This window comes from Pogona vitticeps, chromosome 8 (genome assembly GCF_051106095.1).
Source record: "Pogona vitticeps strain Pit_001003342236 chromosome 8, PviZW2.1, whole genome shotgun sequence".
Lineage (NCBI taxonomy): Eukaryota > Metazoa > Chordata > Lepidosauria > Squamata > Agamidae > Pogona > Pogona vitticeps.
In genome coordinates, this window is record NC_135790.1 from 4,844,328 (window position 1) to 4,857,739 (window position 13,412).

The window sequence follows — 13,412 nt, forward strand, 5'->3', positions numbered from 1 at the left end:
GACAGGGGACAGATTGGAAGGGATTGTCACTCTCAAATTGGCCTTCTCAACCATGCTAGACGCTGTTCCAAGACCTCTATTGAGAGCACGTTGCCATAGTCTCTTGAGACTGAAGGATGCCTAAGTAAGGTCTGTTCTAGTTAGGGCTACCAGTTGGATTCAGGCCATTGTCAACAAGAAGCTGTAACCATTCTCATGTGTGCTGTAAAATACATATTTGCAGCCACGTATTGATTGCATTTTTATGTTTTTAGATGTGTAACAAAGTTCTGTTCAAGGTGGTGGTGGTGGTTTATTTTGAATATTGACTTCTGAGTCAGGACATAGAGAACATAGTCTCTCAAGACTGAAGGATACCTACACAGTTAATAGTGTGATACAGCTATAAAGGGAGACCTACAGCAGGGGTTTCTTCAAAGTAAGCATAAGGAATTTGTGGCTCTACAGATGTCGCACTCCAGCCCCCATCAATCTTGGCTATTGGTTATGCTGGTTGTGGCTGATGGAAGTGGGAGACAAACATCTGCAGGAATAAAAGTTTCTAATCCCTGGTTTTAATCCAGGGCAGGAGAAGCAGAGGTGGCTGGATTTATTTATTAGGCAGGGTGCCGTTGGTTCATTGTTGGCTGATCCAGTTATCCAACACCAGTGGAACTCATATCAGCCAAAGTGTAACATGCTTCCAGCAGAGGGTGCTCCTGTTTCGTAGATGAGTCAACAAACCCATTGCCAAGATTAGGTGATCTACTGCAGATAAATTTTTGCTGTTTGGGGTTTTCTGCACAGTTCATGCAGATCACTGCACTGCTGGGCATGGCCAGTTTGTGGGACTTTAAAGAATAAACAAAACATTTCTCAGCAGTTGTACAATTGCAGGAGAAGAGGGAAGATATCAAGTGAGCAAGCAAGCTTGCAACATTTTTGTGCTTTTACAGATCTCATGGAAGAATCTTCTCACCCACTCACAAAACCTCCAGGTACATTCCCAGGTATGCCTAGAACACCTGTTTTGTAACTCTACAATGTTTGACCCATTCTGATCACAGATTCTGCATCCACGAATTCTGTTCAAATTAAGAACCATCTACGATAACAAAGATTTATGTTGGCACTGTGCCTGGGAAGAAATGTTGACTACCCTCATGTCTGTTACGCAAGTCTTTCTCCTTTTTCTGGCTGCCTGTACCGCAGTTCTTTGCTCGGCCAAGCCTAACTGGGAAAAGTGTTGTATGCAGCTAACATTTCAGAACTGAAGGGTAAAGTCCAGATGAGTCATGTTACAAGTTCTTGAAAACAGGCAGAAAAACAAAAGGTTGCCGTGGCAGGGATCCACTTGCAAAGTCAGTGAATTGAGGACACTACCATGGGCATTGCCTAAGCTGAAATTTCAGTAATTTCCAAGAGGGCTGCATTGCAGAACTTCCCAGCAGAAGGTGCCTCTGTTCCAGAACCTGTGTGGCCACTTTTCCAAACTATAAAATAAAGTTTTCCAACTTTACTTTGTGCAGGAATGGGAGGGGCCTCATCCTTTGGGTCTCCAGAGGTGTCGTTAGTCTATTACAGGTTAATAGCAGAGATACATGCTGTCTTTTTAACTAACAGGTTTACAACAGCATGAATATTGGTGAACACACAACCCACTTTCTCAGATATATAAAATGTGTTTGTTTTTTAATTCTTTGTTCGATTGATTGATTTCTTCCCCCCTTAGTGGGCCCCCCAAATTTCATTCTGTACATCTGAAGAAGGGGACTGTGTATACATGGCACTTTTTGTTGTAACCTGTCCGTTAGTCATAAACACAACTCTTGGTTATTTTTTCACTTGGGTGCACCACCTCAGGCATTAAATGACCTTGCATCAGCCTGGGAGGACAAGCAATACTTGGGGTGCTTCTGAAATTCATAGGAAAAATGAAGATACCTGAAAAGCTCTAAAGAGTGGCAAGACATTCGGTGTCCTCGGCACTACCCTAAGCTTCCTCTAATGTCTAATCCACATTAGTGTTTGAAAGGAGGGCAATGTGGCAATGGGGGAGTTTCCTTTTGGATTTTCTTTCAATCTAAAGTCAAAAGGCGAGGGGAACTTTATTGACTCACATTCCCTGGTCGCTAACTATCTAAACAAGGGCTGTATGCTGGATGTAGGCAGGAGTGAGACTACAAACATTTGCACATACTCCCTCCTCCCCCAGACATGTATGCACACACATGGTCAGCACCATTCCAGCAGCAAATTGGGCACAAGAGGAAGTCTGTTTGCTCCAGGGAAGCCCCAGCACCTCCCCAAATCTTAGTCACCAGGGTGAACACCATTATGGACCATTATGGAGAGGAATTAGGGACCAGGTGGAGAGTATCTCATGGGCCCACAACCACCCCGCTGGAACCAGTTCTCCGTCCTTTCCCTCTTTTGCCAAAGTCTGCGGTGATGGAAGAGAAGACAGAAAACCCCGCCTTCTGAAAAAGAAGAGCGAGGACAGGATCTGAGTAAGAGGCATCTGTTTTTCACCAAATCTGTTTTCACTGTGAGCCTGCAAACCTTTGCCACCCAGTGTTCTGTGTATTAAGTATTCAGTGTACTGAATGACAGTAGTCACTCCCCCAAGAGGCCACCTCGGCCGCCTCCTTCACAATGGCATCTCTGGCCCACTGATGGCCGCCTCGGACCCATTCGTAGCCAAGCTCAGTATGTGGTGCCAGACTCCAGATTTCATAGAATGCTTTCGACACGCCAGTCCAAGGTAAGCAGCATTTCCCTTAAAGGAAAAAAGACACCGTACACATGCTCGGGGACATTTTATCCACTGTCCTTTTAGAAAACCTGCAAGTGGAACTCTGCCTATACTCAGAGGCACCAGACCTTCGTGGACCAACAGTGACAAACAAGGCAGCCCCAGGAGCTGAGGGGAATGAAGGAGGAAGGGGAGTCCTCGGAGCAGAACAAACATTCCCTTGAACAGAGATTCGCTTTGTTCTTCGACCTGTTCCGTCTAGTTTTCAAGACAGCTCTGAGCCTTTCAACAAAAAGGTTAAGCAAACAGCCCCAGCCCCGGCTCCCGGTTTCTTTTGTGGGCCTAGGCAGAAAAGACCTGCCTTCTCAGCTTTCCTCTGCAAGTTTTCCCTCCTTCCCCTCGAAGAGCGGGGATGTTAATTCCTCCCTCCCCCAAAAAGTCTGAAGGGGTGACTCCCCGGCACAAACATATTCCTGGCTAAAAGGATCCCATTCATTCTTTGCTCGCTTCATTTAGAGCCAGCACAAAGTAGCCCCAGCCCCAAACCAGGCTTTACCGCAGAGTCCTCACTAGAAGATCTGAGAAGTCCTTAAGTGCTGATGGTGGGTGACTGTCACAGCAGGGGCTTTTCTCTCCTCCTGCAATTTGCAAATGAGCTGGCTTTGCTTTGTGACGGGTTTTCAAGCCTGTTCTTTAAGGCACCACCATTCTCAGTGCTAAGCTTGGACGGGGCAATCATTAGAAACCGAACGTCCTTAAAAGGGAAAGACTGTTCTAACACAGCTTGCCTCAATCCGCATTTGGCAAATCCGGCTGCTTTTGTGTTGTCACTGTTTCAGGTGAGGTGGCATGACGTTTTCTGCACATCTGAAATCTCAGGCACTAAAAGAGGCATGCCTGGAGGGATAAAACTGTAAGGCCTGATGCAGTCGCCTTAACAGGGGATCTAAAAGATGCAAAAGACTGCCTCCATCATATATTTTGAACAACAGCTCTTGCGATGGGGTCCTGGCTGGCTCTAAAGGGTTTGACGTAGAGGACTTTTATCACCCCAACCCCACAAACCACTCAACAAAATGCCTGGCTGAGGGGGGGAAAAAAGGTCTCTGGAGTGAAAAAACAAATAAGACGGCAGAAGGGTGACCTGCCATGGAAAATCGCTGCTTCCTCCTCCAATCGGAAGCTGGTTTTCAAATACAGACTTTGGAAACGTTCCTTTTAAAGTGTACAACCCCAGAAATTCCCCTCCCCCCCCTCCCACGGCCAGGGTGGCCAAGATGATGGGTCTCTTGGTCCAAAACAACAACCTCTCCAAGCCTGCTAACGCGCAAAGGCATTTTAAGACTGCCTCATCCCTTCCCTTTGTTCATTCTGGACCTGCATTGCAATTCCTAAAGAAAGAAGAGAAAAGAAAACAGAATAAAGCTAAGAAACATATTGGAAATCTTCGCTGAGGTTAGAAGCACAGAGGCAATAGCCCTCCATATTCCACTCTTTCTCCTCCTCAGCCCATTCCTTAACCACCACCGCTCAGCAAATAGGTTCCTCAGCATTTGTCAAGGACTCAGGTGGAAAGGGTATCACCTTTTTTAAATATGGGAAATGGCAGGGCACACAGATGCCTTCACTGGCATCTATTTAAATTGCCTGAGGCGGGAAAAAAATCAGTTCAAAACTGACAGCGAAGGCGGCCGCCTAGCCTAGCCATTGAGGCTTTCTGGTGTTCTTTGGCCACAAAGTATTACAAGTTCTGTACCCCTCATTTTGTAGGAAACGATTTTTGTATTGTATAGAAAGGGGTTTGGCAACATTTTGCCGGATGCTTACAAACTGGTGGTTTTGTTAGCTTTCCTCAGGGTAGCGAGAGGTGAGGGGGAATTGGAGACCAACACAATCCAGAGAGGTGTTGTTGTGCCTTCAGAAAATGTGTTTTTAGGACAGTTTTCAACTGTTTTTATCCCTTTTTAAACATGGTATCTGCTTAATTTTTTAATATTTTAAATATCATAATAATTTGGTGGGATGTGTGTGTGTATGTGTGTTTTGTTGATGTTTTAAGTTTTCCCTCTTGTTGTAAGCCAGCCTGGGTCCTCTTGAGGAGAAAAGTGGGAATGAGAAATAAATAAATAAATAAATAAATAAATAAATAAATAAATAAATAAGCCAGCTTCCTGTGTGTGGGATATGGCCCCTGCCCAGCTGAGGGGCATCAAGCCAAACGAGGCCAGACCTCAATGAAGGCCAGGGCATGAAATGAAAGGAGGGTTTCCTCTGAAAGAAAGAGGTATCCTGGTCCCTAGAGCAGTGTTCCTCGTGGTGTTTTAAACGCCTCAGAGGAGGTCACAGGGATGCAAACCATCACATGCACCCCCTTTCATCACTACAACCAAACGACCCCGCTGAGGTAGGGAGGGCCTCAGACAGCAAGGACTGTCCAACTGACCCTCAGCTTCCCAGCCCAGGAGCTGCTGAATATGCCTCCAGACAAAGCCATGGCGGAGCTGATTGACCACCCTTTTGTCTACAAAAAAAGAGGAAAAACCCTAAAGATTCGTCCTGCTTTGCCTGAGGTAAAATCTGGGACCTCAAGCAGGTGCAACCAGGGTAGAGTGTGTGGCTTGGAGGACCTTCCTTGAGACCCAAACATTGACGCCTGGTCGGGATAAATTTGGGGCATTTCTTTTTCTCCTTCCACCCCTTGAACTTTGAAGTCACCGCACGGGACTCGAAAGCTTGTACATTTTTAAAAATTATTTCCGTGGCTTAATAATGATGGTGCCTCAGTCTTGCTTCAGGATATTGTCCGAGGACTGCACCGTTTCCCTCCCCCCCCACCCCGCTTCCTGTGAAGTGACTCCATAAAAGTGGGATGGAAGGAAAATTTGACATGGAGGGCACAGCATTGCAATAGGAAACGAAGGCAGCCGCCTTTTGCTGAGATCTGGAGGAAGGTGAGTGGAGGGTTTTTGTGACATTCTTGGAGCTGGGGAGATGATGATTTAAACTGTTCAAAGGTTGCTGTCTGCTGGTGGCATCTGTAGCTTTGCCGAAGGATGGCAAATGTTCTCATTGCTCAATGCTCAGATCGAAGTGATCTTGTGATTCCTGACTGAAGGTCTGTTACTTTTTTTTCCCTAACACCCCCTTTAGGTTAACCTTTTGTGTTTCGTGTGCTGTATTGTGGTGTGGGTCCAGGAGAAAGTCATGTGGGTTTTATTAATCCTCTCCAGATGTCAAGCTGCCCACTCGCTCACCCATAGTTCTGCTGGTTAGGCCTGCTTGGGGTTATAGTCCGACAACATCACAGCCCACTCTTGCATTCAAGATCCCACCCTACCCTCAAGTAGAATGGCCACAAAAATAAAAAAGAACACTGTTTTGCTTAAAATTGCACATGATTATTTATAGGCACAGAGGGGAAATTAAGAATGATGTCGACGATTAAGCAGGGAGGAGTGTGAGTAAACGAGATATATGCCTGGTGTTCTCCAACTGCTCAGTTTTCTCCTTCCTTAATAATTAGTTAATTTTAAAGCAAGTTGTATGGGACGTGGAGCACACAACCTTGTCAAAGATGGGCTACTTTCTAAAAGTATATCAACCAGAAGCACAAAACAAAACAAAATGTGATGTAGCACCTTAAAAACTAATTGCTATATTTCTAAAAGAGGACTCTCTCCTTGCCATCCTTCAAACAGAGGGTTGTTTGAAGGATTTTTTAAAAAGAAAAGAAAAAGGGATGATCAACCCTACTACTCTAGGTGTCTGTTGCCGATAGCTAAAGAGGAGTGCGTTGTTTTAAATTTAGGATTGCCAGGAAAAGATCTGAAAAGCGTATTTTGGAATGAACGTGGTTTGTCTTTGGTAATGTGGCAACGGGATGAGACCTTGGTTACTCTATGGCTATGTGATGTCCCATGTTAATGGGAAGGTGGGCGATCCAAAATCACTTGTGCACCAAGTCAGGCAACTGTAAAAGGGAAATAGACATTTTCATGGAGGGTAAGGCTATCAAATGTACCCAGTGTGGCGTAGTGCAGTGGTTCTTAACCTTGGGTTGCTCAGGTGTTTTTGAACTGCAGCTCCCAGATACCCCAGCCAGTACAGCTGGTGGTGAAGGTTTCTGGGAGCTGCAGTCCAAAAACACCTGAGTAACCCAAGGTTAAGAACCACTGGTGTAGTGGATAGAGGGGTGGAGTAGGGCTCTGGACACCAAGATTCAAATCCCTGCTCCACCATGGAAAGCCACTGGGGATATAGAACTGGTAACACCACTCCTTAAATATTTGGCTTACCTTCAAAGCCCTCTTTAGGGTCCCTATAAGTAAGTTCCAACTTGATGACACATAAGTAACTAACTAAGGCTATTCGAAATGTGCATGAACCACCATTTTGGCAGTTCGTGTCAGTTTGTTTAGTGGCCAAACCGAAGTTTGGCACTTCTCAGGTCCCACATCCTCCACTGGGCACCCACTCAGAAGCCGTGTTCAGAGGAGGTGGGACTACGAAGCCAGGCTGCTGCCTACAAACAGGGAGCTGATGGTTCATGCCCATCTCTAAAGGCTATCAGTGGCTAGCAGTTATGTTGGTTATGTTTCCACTCATACCAGAGGCAATGTGTCTGGTTTTTTTTTATTTACTTAAATTTTATACCGCCCATCTGGCCGAGGTCACTCTGAATGGTTCACAACATAAAAATACAACCAAATACAATTTAACGTAACAAAACAAAATATATAATAAAATATAAATAAGCAGTAAACTCAAAACATAGAAATACATCAAAATAAGACACTGAAAAAACATACAGAACATTTAAAACATTAACTTAAAACATTTAAGTATACCAGTGGCTTTGGAAAATGAACTGGTGGGGGTGGCAGAACTGCACTCATGTCCTGCCTGTGGGTTTCCCTTGGTGCCTAGTTGATCATTATGGGAACTGAATTCTGGATGAGATAAGCCTTTGACCAGATCTAGCACACCTCTTCTAATGATCTTATCATCATGCTTTAGGCATGAGAAGGGTGGCTTCCAGGGTTCAACACAGACTCTAACAACTGCCTCTGTAATTATTACAACAAATTCCAGCAGCGGTGAACCTAGAGAAATTTGAGATGATGAACATCTAGTGTCTCCACTGTCCGGTTTAGGCCACTAGTTTCCTTTTTGCATTTTAAATTGTTGATATCCCGAGTCACCTTCCTTTTCTCCTCTCACCTTCCAGCCCTAGAAAAACACTGCCTCTACATGCGGTGTATGCTTCATAGGGAAATGTTGACTTAGTGAGTGATGTTATTCATCTCTTGCTGCTTAATTAAACACTTGCCTGAGATACTATGCCAGTGTGTTGCTTTCCAAACTTTCTGCTGCTATTACATAATAGTAATAATCTTGCCTCCAGTGGCCCAGTCTCCAGCTGGCAAGGCTTGCAGAGTGGCTTCTGCCAGTATTCACATGCACCGTCTTCTGCATCAGCATTAAAGGGAAAGGCCATTACATGGGCTTCCTGTTCAAAGAGGGTGGAAAACAGGTAAATGGCTATGTCCTTCGGAAAGTATTAACAGAAGCCTTTGATCATATATATAGAATGGTGCACACCCTTAAATCTCCAGAGAATGGAAGGGAAGATCTATTAATCTGAAACAGCAAAAAAAGAGCATGGGATGCCATTTTGAAAGGTTTAGGAAATATATTGTGCCATTTTTCCTGGGCCTCAAAACTTGAAAATGTATTTATTGATTTGATTTGTATACAATCCATCTGGCTAACAAGGTCGTTCTGGGCAGTTCACAGTCTCATGGTTAGGTAGGTAGAAATAAGTGGATTCTGGGAAGAATTTGGAAATAACTTTCAGTACACATAATAATACAAATTACCAGTACTGGAAATTAGTTCTCCCCCCCCCCCAATAACAAAGGGTGCTACTAAGTTACACAATCCTTGCAACTTGACATGAGATAGCTTCGTATTTTATGCAAGACAATTTTATGTACATTTATCATTATAGTAAGTAGCCTCTTTAAATAGCCGAGAAAGAATATCTCATCGTTCAAATGTTGTTTTGTATGCTGCCTCACACAGTGGCATGCTTTAAAAAGTAATAAATGTTAAGTAATTGCTTTTGAGGAATAAGCCAAGAACAGGCTCTTGCAAGTGTAATGGAAAGATAACTATAGTTAATTGCATCTGCAATTAAACTGCATATAAACACGTGACCAAAAATACGACCTCACTGCATATGAGCCTGCCTGGAATTTGAAGTTAAGACTGGCATGTACATGAGGACGGACTTTTTTTCATAGTAGTACCAACTCGGTCATGTAATTCCCTCCTAAAGGAAATCAGAGTAGCTGCATCTTGTTGAGCTTCTGGGAAGCTGGTCATAACTGTGCTATTTTGTTAAGCTGTGGCTTTTAAAAAATCGTTTTAGTCCATTTTTAAAGAAAGTTTTGTTTCTGATTTTTTTTAACCTTTTGTTGAATATCACTTAGAGAACTCTAGTGAGCAGAAAACCAATTTATGAATACTTCAAATAAGCAATAAACAAACAGTAACTTTCAAAAATTATTTTTCACACTATGGCTCAGGAGCACAAAAGCTAACATGTTTAGCAACAATTGTTTACTAAACATTTCAGCAGTTCACATGCTAGTATTTGAAATGCCTCCAGCTTCTTTATTTTTGTTTACTAACTTTTAAAAGGTTAGCAATTGTCACAAAAAAACCATGCCAAAGGGCCAGACTGGAGAAGGCAGGCACAACACGTCCTCTGCACACAAACCTTGTGGGGTGGGGTGGATAAAGAAAGACCAGAAAGGCTAAGATCCACCCCACTCCCAATTGCTTTTCATCAGATTTTCAGCCAACTTTAAACTGTTATTTGCTTGTTTTAGTTGGCAGGGCATTGCGGTTATCTTCATGATCTCTAGATGGTTCTTCAGAGCATGAGCCATGAGTCAGGAAATCCCTGGTTCAAAAATTTACTTCCATTGCCAAGGTATGGATGCCTTCAGTAGGTTACACCTTGTATTAAACCTTGCACTGACTTGAGATTATGGGGATTGTAGTTAAAATGAGGCAATATATGTACCGAACAGAGTGACACCTCTCCTGAAATGTGGGGCTAAGGGGCTCCTCCTCCTGATGGGTCTACAAGTCACCGTTGAGAAGGCCCCCACATCTACCAGTATCCTCCTTTTCACTTCCCTTTCCTCTGCAAATTGAGATGATCAGAACCAGCCCAATTTTGCTGCCTGGACAGAAGCAACAAATGGTACAACTGAAGACAAAAAAGTCAAGTAAACAAAACCAGAGGAGCCATTTTGGCTAAGAAGGCACTCGATTTCCAAGCATTTCACCCACTGAAGAGCAGACATTTGCTGCCTGCAATCTACTGTCTGTAGCAGGTACCTCACTTGGCTTAATGAAAGGGTTAGTCCTGGTCATGTTAAACAAAATCTGCCTCTTCCATCACAACATCTGTGTGATGAAAACACTCTACATTATCTAACTAGTCTTTACAGCAGACATTCTAAGGAGATTAGAGGAGCAACTGAATTCTAGACCAAAACTATCTACATCGTGCCCCGTACCCCATATAACGACAAATCCGTTTCACAATGATGTTTTTGCGATTGCAAAACAATGTTTTGATGGGGTTTTTTCACTTTGTGACGATCGGTTCCCTGCTTCGGGGGACCGATTCTTCGCATTACGACGATCAAAACAGCTGATCGTCAGGTTTTCAAAATGGCCGCCAGCTGCTCAAAGTGGCCCCCCGCTGTTTTGCAGGATGGATTCCTCGCTTTACAGGCACCGAAAATGGCCGCCGTATGGAGGATCTTCGCTGGACAAGCAGGTATTCAGCCCATTGGAATGGACTGAACAGTTTTCAATGGGCTTTTTTATTTCGCTTGACGATGTTTTCACTCTACAGCAATTTCGCTGGAACAAATTAATATCGTCAAGCGAGGCACCACGTAGTGGTTTATAGGCCAGGGCTGAGATGTCCCTACCTATGCCCCAGTTTTGGGACTGAGGGGTGTTGGGCTTTTAGCAACTTAAGCAAATGTGTTAACTCTTCAGAGTCTCTCTCTTCTCTTCTGCCACTTCTCATGAAGATGATGTTTAGAAAGGGACATGTGTGTGGGGAGGGTGGGGGGGGTCATCTATAAAACACTGCCAGCAGTTAGGTAGCAACCTCCTGCAGCATTTGAGTGTCTAGCACAGTGTGTCCCATGGATGTTTTGCATAGAGGCCCTCATGCACAACCCCTCTCCCTCAATGCACAGGTGGGCAGATGCAATAAGGACAGAAGGAAAAGATGAGATAACACTGTCTTTGTCTAATAGCGTGGCTGCTCATACTGGGCAGTTACTATGCTGTTCGTTCATTTGTTCCATACACACAGTTCAGGGAATCTCTGCTGGGATAACAAGGGATCAACGAAAACAGCGAAGGAGGGTGGGGTCGGGTGGGTGGGGTGGCATTTTTTTGTATTGGAGACAAATCCTTCCCTACCACTTGAAGGGACTGGAATTTTTGATCATCACGTTGGGGGCTCATTATATCTATCCAGTGCTAGGAAAAAAACACTCTGTCAACAACTGGGAACAAAACATTATGTATGTGCAGAAGCGGTGTTATGATGAACCGCATGTAACTCTGTAGGTGCCTGCATATGGATTCTGCATGTGCAGCTGAATAATCAATGTGGATGCCTTCCTTGAAAGTTTTCACCTCCCCCCTTTCTAAACATCTGACCTTTTTCTATGGTTTGTACTTCTGAGTCTTTATGAATTTTGTGAGTCTTTATGAATTTTGCAATTTGTGTTTTGCTGTTGTTGGCAGTGTGCAAATGCACATGTAGGGATTCTCTGTCTGCATATCTTTGTGTATGTGTCAGAATTCCTACCACATCGTGCCTGCTGGTTTCTATGTACAGCACTGTGTGTATTTATTTATTTTATTTTATTTATTTATTTATCCATTCGACTTGTATGCTGCCCGCACTCTGCAAGAGTCTCATACATATCTTTAGGTGTATGTTCCCCTAATTAGCTCTGGGTGCCTGTATTTCGTCTATTTATCTCTTCTACAAGCATATTTTGTGCATGCTTGTAACATCTTAACATTTCATAACCAGAAAGAATGAACCAAGCGTTCTCTGTGTGTGTGTGACTGTGTGTGTGCGCATGCGCACTTGTATCTCTAGTTAATGATTTCAATGTTTTGGCTCAGTGCCTTGACTCTTGGAATCCAGCCCCACTTCCACACTCTGGCTGTGTCACTGGAAACTCCAAAACACCCTTTACAGTTAGATTTTAACTTGTACTGTGGAATTTTGCAAGTAACGTTTTGGTCTAAGAGTGTACCTGCATTCATGTGAGCTAGAAGATTCAAAGCAAGATTTTCACTACTTCATTGGTGATGAGAAGGGGGTGATGTGATACCGGGAATTAATAACCTCTCAGTGGGGCTCATAAAATATTATCTTGCCTAAGACAACCTAGTAAGTTTTTCATTGCAGCTACATATACCCTGAATGACAGAACAGGATGGTTCTTCTAGACATTCTAGGGCTTAAGACCAAAAAAATCTAAATAGCAACTGGTCGGGCATATTAATTACTAATACTGAGCAGAACGGGGCAGGAAAATTTGCAGCGTTTGGTCCAGCTCCTTCTCTTAATGGCACAATCACACAGTTGTGATGTTAAGAACCGAATTTCTGTTTGTCTTGCATTGGCACGGCGCCCCCTTTTTTTCAGTATGGCTGCCAAGGCTGAGGGTATCAGCTGGATTCTCAGGGAATTGCTTAGATTATCCCTGTCTCCAAATGGGGAGAGGAATTTCAGGGCAAGTTTTGCTGGAACAGGAGAAAGTCTGATTCCAGAGTGTCCATCTCCTTGCTGCACAAGACCCTGATGGGGAGCAGCAGTGGGCCTGAGTGGGGTGGGGAGCACTCTCTGTGGGCTGCTGGCAAACTTTCCATAACTCCCAGAAACTGGGTGGGGTCTGGAAATACTCTTCACATATCATATAAGATATACCATAAGTAAAGCAGCACGGAATAGCCAAGAAAATGGCAGTAGAAAATGCAGCTGCTGAGGACATTTTCTGTCTGGTCAGCCATTAAAAATGGCTCCTTTTGCCCAATTCCAGTGGTCTTACCTGGTTACTTGTGTTCTGACCATATCCTGTGGCCCCCATATGTGTGGGTTCCTTTCATAAGCATTCCCACCATCTACTGGCTCAGAAGCATGTCTGACTCTGTTGCCTCTGTCCTGTTTCAGTTGCCCAAATACCTCACTTGGTTTGGGTACGGTGGGTTATGCTCCTTGAACGTGAAAATTTGTGGCTGTCCCTCAGGCAGCAAAAAGTCTTGGTCCAACTCGGCAATTACCAGAATTTTTCCTGACAGGTCTTGCCATGTTCCAGCAGGGGCCGTGGGAATCCCCTGGCACTTAACATACTTTTCAAGGGGCAGGTGAGTCAAGCTCGCTTCAAAGAGGCCGGTTCATACTGTTGTAGACTTGCAGGTAGAGGAAGTATTGTTTGCTTCCCTGTGCCACGGACAGAAGAGCAAGGTTCGCTTGCCATTCCTTCACATTGTGCTTTTTTTCCCCCTCTTTTTTTTGGCTCATTTTTCTTTCCTGCTGTGCATGTCTGATTTG

General features: G+C 44.1%; 1 protein-coding gene and 1 long non-coding RNA gene across 2 annotated transcripts in view; one reads left to right on the forward strand and one right to left on the reverse strand.

Moving 5' to 3' along the window:
* Window positions 1–7,083: 7,083 nt before the first annotated feature.
* LOC144584157 (uncharacterized) lies at window positions 7,084–13,382 on the reverse strand. The gene is made up of 2 exons (XR_013538244.1): window positions 12,910–13,382; window positions 7,084–8,243 (listed from the first exon to the last, which is right to left on the reverse strand). It is a non-coding gene; the product is annotated as an uncharacterized LOC144584157 (long non-coding RNA).
* The window catches only part of SORBS3 (sorbin and SH3 domain containing 3), a 58,997-nt gene continuing 56,118 nt past the window's right edge, over window positions 10,534–13,412 (forward strand). The window contains exon 1 of the mRNA XM_078379664.1: window positions 10,534–10,595. The gene's annotated coding sequence lies outside the window, so the exon portion shown is untranslated. The remainder of the gene's footprint in view (window positions 10,596–13,412) is intronic.